Source organism: Thunnus albacares, chromosome 11, assembly GCF_914725855.1.
Source record: "Thunnus albacares chromosome 11, fThuAlb1.1, whole genome shotgun sequence".
Lineage (NCBI taxonomy): Eukaryota > Metazoa > Chordata > Actinopteri > Scombriformes > Scombridae > Thunnus > Thunnus albacares.
This window is the reverse complement of record NC_058116.1, coordinates 30961733-30969390: the sequence shown is the minus strand read 5'-3', so window position 1 is coordinate 30969390 and position 7658 is coordinate 30961733. Positions and strand designations below refer to the sequence as shown.

Genomic DNA, 7658 nt, shown 5'->3' with positions numbered 1-7658 from the left:
TTCCCTCCAGACATGTTTTAAGACATTAAAAAAAAAAAAATCAGCTTTGAGTAATAATTTGTCTGATATTGTTTATCCACACAAAAGAGAGAACAACGTCCGACTGAAGGAACGAGGAGGAAAAGGACCTTAACCGTGTAAATATTCCCATTTGTAGCAGACACTTGACTTCCTTTACAACCAGTGATGATGGTTAATAAAAGCAACGTATCTAATGCATAATTAACGCCAGGCTGGCACAGACTTAGCACAACTGAATTCCCAGAATATCTGCAAAAAAAAGTTCTAATTAATGCTCGTTTCCATCTACTACTGTTGCATGAATATTAGGAGATAAACAGCTGGTGGAGCTAATTCTCCAGTTGGTGCCGTTAAAACTGTTGCAGAAGAAGAGGACACAACGAGATGATGTCATGTCAGGTCAAACGATGGAAAACGTGTATTAAATGTGAGGAAGGTTACAGTCTCCTCATCATCTAGGGTCTCATTTATAACCTTTGCGTATGCAGAAAACAGGGCCTGAAAGATGCGAACGCCACTTCCTGCGCAAAAGTTGTAATCTATATAAAAAACAAACTTGACGGGAGAACGTGCTTCCACGCGTATGAACATTTTGGAGACGGGAAATTGGTGGCGCAGATGTTGAGGTTGGGAACTGAAGGCAGATTGTATAATGATTCCTCTCACACATTTAATTTCACTTAATACCAAATGTTAATTATAGATTTAAGTTATCATAAAACATTCAAACCAGCAGTGTTACTTGTACTTGTGCTTGTAGTGAGCCATAACTATTCCATACCATCACATCCCGGAACCCCGGAGTGCAGAGAAGAGGGACTGTGTGATAATCCAGGATTACATAGCAAATAGCACTAAATAATTTAATAATATCTCCTATCTCCTCTCGCCTTCTTCAGTCACCTGATCCAGCACATCTTCACCACCTGCACTCATATATGTTGATTGTTGTAAAAAGCAGGTGACAGCTCTCACACAATCATTCCACTCTATATCCTTATTACCAGCCCAAGTTCACTGTAACAAAACCAACAGAAATTTAAAGAAAAATTGTCACTTATCAATCTTCCAACTTCAAAGGGAGGTAGATACAACTGACTGACACGATCATTTTGCTAAAGGTGTGAATCAATCAGTCTGATTATTGTAAACATATAACATATATGACTCTCGTGTGTAATGCTGCATGATGGATGCGCTGGCACTGCTAGAGGACTATGCTAACACAAGGATTAGGAGGGGACAAGTGTTCGGGGACCAGGAGGATTTGCTGGCCTGTGATGACGACTGGCTAATAAGCCAATGTAGATTCCCTCGAGCCGAGCTCTTGGATCTATGTGCTGAACTGGATCCAGTATTAGACAGACCAACCCGACGGAACCGCACCATCACCACCACCGCTACACATACAGGCGCCAACTAGGGATGGGCATTTGAAGAAATTTCCTTAATCGATCATCTGGAAAATTAACGATCAATTATCGATTAATCTTTTTTTTTTATATGTATTAAAAATGCCTATAGACCTACACCAGTCCTCTTATACAAGGCAGTTAAACTATTAAACAGAAAACAAAACCAAAAGAATATGTGGAGCTCGTAAAGGCAGCGGAGCACCAGCTCCTCCGTGCTAACGCTGAGGTGATGGTAGGTTGAGAGGAGGATTCATTAACCAGTGTCGGGTGAACGTTGTTCAAGTGTTACATCACCGGGGTCCTTGTTGTGTTGTAGGTAAACTCAGCATTGCAATGTTTACAATGAGCTCCTCATGTTTACTTTCATCTCATTTCTACGGCAGCCCGCCGACAACTGAGTATTCATTTTCTCTCCTGGTTGCAGCACGTAGTGAAATTCATTGCAATTTCAAGACACATACATACATAACATACTTTGATACGCACGTTAAATCGATTTAATTAAACGATCAATTATCGATCATCGATTAATCATGCCCATCCTTAGTGCCAACCGCTCAACCAGCTGTTACCTGCAGGAATTAGCTGACAGGTATGTGTTTGATATGATTAACACAATATAATGTTTCTGCCCAAAGCCCCTTTTGGGAATAATGATATTAATAATAATTAATAATAAATTCTGTTAAATTCTATTCTTAGGTCTGGGATATCGCAGCCGTCCCTCAGTGCAATACTGCCTGCCATCTAATTAATATGAGTAGTAGATACATCAGGTTTCCTCACACTGTGGGAGAACAGGCCAACATTAACAGGCAGCATTGTCCATTTACCCAAATGTAATCAGCACGATTGACTGCATTCATATTGTTATAATACCACATATATAATAATACCACATATATAATAATACCACATGAGTCTTTTATCCTGACACACAGCAGCGTAGGGAACAGACTACAGACTGGTGGCTTCTTGGTAACTTCATAAACAATCTATTGTAGAAATTCTAACCATTCAAGCCTGATGTATAAAGTGGCTACCCCCCCCCCCCCCCAGGCGCTGGCTCCTCACCCTGTTTCCAAACTCACAGAGCACAGAGGAAACGCGTGCCCCCCCCCCCCAGTATGAGGACCCTGTCCCACAGCCCCTCCCCAACAGGAAGGCTATCAACAGGGAGCAAGGATCCATGAGGATGTAATGCAGCGTTTATGAAAAGACAGCAATGCAAAAGTTCATTTAATGTGTTAGATATTTCACACGTCACAGCTCTAATCTGTTTAAACTCATCTGCTGTGACAGTAATAGCACTGATGGTGTCCCTCTGTGTCTGTAGGACAGCTTCGGGTCAGAACCCGGCCACTTCCAGACGCACCATGCACGCCGGATGCACTGGTGCTGAGGACAGCTGGACGCTCTGCTGCTACAGCCTCCTCGCCGGGAACCTCCTCACCAACCTACCGCTCCCGACTCTGGAAGAACTGAAGGACACAACACATCAGCTCACTGGGTTTTTTCCACGTCTCTTAAATTGTTTACAGTCATATAATAAAAGATACAACACTGACACTATGTCATACACACCTGCGTCTTGAGTATTGCAGCTATTTGTGCGTCCAGCGGTGTGAGCTCAGGTGTGGTCTTGCCCCCTCCAGTTGCAGACACACTCTGACGATGGTGTACAAGTCTTTTTTGTTGCCTCCACCTTAAGATCTGACCACTTCTTTTTCATTTCTGGCTCTGTCCTGTGTGAGGGATTTATTGTGCCTTAACTTTCATAGACAGCTGAAGGACATCTGTACAGTGAATCTTGTTAGAGACACCTGGTCGTAGAATTCACTGTGTCAAATTTGTTAGGAGGTCATCAAGAATTTAGCAATGTTCATTGGTTAGGCTATGTGCTTTATTATTATACCACATTATCACTTTATTACCCTCTCTCTGTCTAATTCCTACTAGGACATGCTGTGTTTAAGCTGAGACTGTTTGGTTGTGTGCGGGAATTTCCTTTCCTTTGTCTTTCTCTCCGTTGTTGCCATGATTCACTATAACTATAGATTTATTTATATGCAACAATATTCATGTCGTGCTTTGCATTGTCCATTTATGGCTGAATTTGCACACACGTTGTTATAAATTTTAGGCTTTTTGTGTGCACGTACACTTTTAGTACGGATCCTACACACTGTTTTATAAATGAAACCCCTGATGATGTTTTCAGCTCTTCAGTGGAAGCTGTATTGATGTGTAAGTCACGTTTCATCATCATTTATTCACTAATATGATGCGACTCTGTTGTCAGCTTTTTTACGTCCTGAGTCCTGCGTGTTCAGGTTTAGGAAACAAAAGCACTTTGGTTCAGGTTAGTGAAAGATGATGGTGTTGCTTATGTGTTAATAAACATGTTGAGCTTCAAGTCACTGCAGACTTTTTTTACTGTATTAAATAGAGACTGTGATCTTTCTCTTACATTAAACAAATGCTGCTGGAGTCTGAACACGACCAGAGACACGTTCATATCGCTGCAGCTTCTAGTCGCAGATATTTCACTGTAATTACAGCCCATTAAAGGGTTAAACATCACAAGCTCTAACCAGATCAGTAGGTTCTTATTTAAACTACAATACTAAACTGTGAGGAGCAGCACACTAAACATTGTTGGCAACAGCAACAGCAACAAGCAGCTTTTCAAACTTCCAAATGAACTGTCTCTTTAACTGCAGAACTAACAGTCTCAGCTCCACAGAGCCACCTCAGTGATCTGATTGGCTGGCAGTAATAGGTGATTATTAAGAGTGACAGGTAAAAGGCCAGTAAAGCTTTTTCCACACATTTACTGTAGAATAAGAGTGTTTAAGTTATGTATTTGATACATGCATTGATAGTTTTTGATGTGAACATAAATCTTTGAGTCTTCGGATCTGTACCTGTGTATCAGAGGATAATAGTACTAGGAAATGCATCTAAATCATGTAGTATGATGTGCATTCTCTCTTAGAGACGTGACAGGATGTTATTCATTGAGATTTGAACCTTGACGAACATGCTAGCATTGCCACCATTAGTCAACACTACAACATCGCCCCGCAGTTCAACCTGGGGAAGTTGAAAAAAAAACGGTCATTTTTCAGTGAAAACGATGATCGTTAAGTTCAGACAAAGAAATATACCATAAAGAAAATAAATCCTGTACACACAGCAAACATCTTGCACATCTCCGTCTCTCTCAGCAGGAGACAGAAGTTAGCCAGACAGATGGTGGGACCAGCTTTTGTGGTGCTGACATTTACTGCTATTCAAAGTCAGCTCATGTAAGTTTTATTAACATTGTGAGATTGAGTCCACTTGGGTATTCCCTATCTACCTTTCAGGGTTTTTTTTTTTTGTGGCTGGATGACCTACGACCTGCAACAAAGAGACAAGTCATCTCTACTGACTTCAAAGGAGACATATTCAGACACACTGAACTCCCTGCAACTGTCAAGACTTTCTTCAAAGGGGACTGCGATGTATCGGTATTCAGCCTCCTGTCCTGCCGCTGTTCAGCGTCACTCAGACGTCCCTGCTTTTTGAGACAAATTTCAAAGCAGGCGTTTCCAGGTTATTAGAAACAGAACACAGATTTTGAAATATGCAGTGAGTTTAAACAGCTGTGAAATTTTGTCTTCAGGCGCTGTTTTGTGACCAGAGGCACTTGAACAACAACAATTGTGGTTTATTACAATTTGGCTCTTCTTCTTTTTGTCCTTCCTCTGTTTCTGAGATCTGGGATCAGGACGTAGCTATAATATTCAACAGGGGAACAAATGAGCACTGAGACTGTCAGACAGGTTGTCAACACACTCACAGTTTTGCCACATTAACCACCTTATTATTTATACCTCAAATGTTGCTAACAATCTGTCATTGCATAAAAAACTGTGAGCTTGCACAGCAACAGTAAGGAGAGCTTAGATGATCATTTTCACACCTTTAATCTGTCACATCTGCCTCAGCAACCACCCCCGACACTCCCTCCACATCCCGCTCTGTGTCTTCCTAACCTGTTGTCACTTCCCCAGTGTCTCTCTCTCTCTCTCTCTCTCTCTCTCTCTCTCTCTGTGATTGTCTGAGTGGAAGCAGGTGTGCTGGAGTCAGAGCAGAAACACACCAGCTGCACCTCATCTCTGTAATCAAGCCCTCTACAAATACCCAGCTCTGTTGCTACCACCCTGCCAGATCCTACATCAGTTAGTCTGCGCTTCCAGCCCTTTTTTTTTTTGCCAGCATATATCTAGTTATCCTGTTGTTGCCTGTTTCTCTGGTCTCCTCTCCCTTGTGTCAACCCTGCTTCCCTGCCCTCGACCCTTTGCTCTATTCAGCTACCTCAGATCCCACTCCGGACCTGCTTACCTTGGCCCCTAACTCCCCCGATTGCCCCAGCCTCAGTTCCTGGTTTCCAGCTACCAGCCTGAGCTTCCCCTGGCCTGCACGCCATCTTCCCCACGCATTTCAATGAATATCTTATTTCCCCATATGGGCCAACCAGCTTTTGGACTATGGATGCAAATTAGCTTCAAGCTAACTCTGGTGCAGTGCATCTTTAATGTTTAAAACTGCACACTGTCCCAATCAATAAATCACATTGATCTTACTCCTGTCTACTTGTCTGTACTGGGTTTCACCTGTTCAGCCCCACATAACAATCTGTCAGACTTAAATCTGTTAAATTGCTCTTCTGCCGTCTCTGTGCAGTTATGAAACTGAGAACAGTATTGGATGACAAACGACAAACAACAGTCAGACCAGAGTTATTATAAAAATGAGTACAGTCAACTGGATTCACAAAAGTATAAACTAGTTGTCAAATTAGTTTTTCATGTCCGGAAGAAACAACTAATCACCAGTACAAATCATCATTAACTCTCTATAGGAAGTACAACACTAATCTAGTAAACACACACAAGAGGAAAATACTTCAGTTAACTCAACAGTCGGTGCGTTTCCATCCACCTGTTTTTATTCATATGTAAACAGACTGAGTGAATAAATGATGACATGCATGAATCATGTGACTTAAACGTCACTGAAGAGCTGAAAACATCAGATCTGTGTGGAGCGATGATGAGGAGACTGTAACCTTCCTCACATCAATACATGAAACTAACAGAAACATCATATTTCCATCACATTTTTTATTGTTTGAGCTTTTGACTGTTGCTCTTTTAATTACATCATCTCATTGGTTTAATGGCACCGACTGGTGAATTAGCTCCACCAGTTGTTGATGAACCAACTCTAAATATTCACGTAACAACAGTGGCTGGAAATTCTGTTAAAATTTGCAATAAATTTTAATGGTAACCTCGCTAGTAATTAAACAGCAACTTATGTCATACTGGCAACAAATTAGCTCCAGATAGCTAGTAAAGTGGCTAATTTGGCTCACAGGAAGCTGATCATAAAATAACTAAATTCTACTAAATCACAAACCAGCTGTTTATAAAAATGATACCTACAGATAATGCTCCAACAAGAGCATTTGGGGAGTAAATAAAAGATGCAAAAGGTTGTATTTGCTGAGTTACAGATCAGACAAAATAGTGGATGTAACGATGTCTGTTAGGCAGCAGCTGCTGTAGAACTGTGGTTGTCGTTGCTACTAGCAACATAAAGTTCAACTGAAACCTGCTGCTGGAGGAACAGTTGCTTTCTTATATATTTTACATACTAAATACAATTATCACTCTCAGTGCTCTCATAGCATCGTTTTGGGCTGCAGCAGGCAGCTGTTTTCAGAGGAAAAAGCTGTAAAAAGCCGCTGTACACTACCTGCTCAACACCAAACAGCAAACAGACACAGTTAGCTGTAGACTAGCTGGTGAACATAGTGGAGCATTTAGCAGCTAAAGAGCCAGATATTTCCCTCAGGAGTTGGTGGAGAACAAAAACAGAGCTAAAAGAGAGTGAATATTGGACTTAGATTCACCAGGTGGACAGAAACACGACTCCACATGAATGATAATGTTGCTCCGTAACTGCTGTGAAAATAATAAGTTCAACCCGTTATCCTGAAAACAAACATCCATTGCTCTGAAAACACGGACTCTGGAGTTGTTGGAGTTCAGTGACTGCCGGATCTGTCCGTGGTGCTGAAACGGTGGGTTATGTGTGATGGTGTGACAACGCTGTGGTTAAAGTCTGGTTAGATTTAGGCACAAAAAACACTTGGTTAGAGAAAGA

At 41.5% G+C, this 7658-nt stretch overlaps 1 long non-coding RNA gene across 1 annotated transcript; it reads right to left on the bottom strand.

Annotated features, from left to right (window-relative positions):
- Positions 1 to 2604: 2604 nt before the first annotated feature.
- On the bottom strand, positions 2605 to 6352 carry LOC122992492. The gene is made up of 3 exons (XR_006406060.1): positions 4900 to 6352; positions 3021 to 3181; positions 2605 to 2917 (listed from the first exon to the last, which is right to left on the bottom strand). It is a non-coding gene; the product is annotated as an uncharacterized LOC122992492 (long non-coding RNA).
- Positions 6353 to 7658: the final 1306 nt, after the last annotated feature.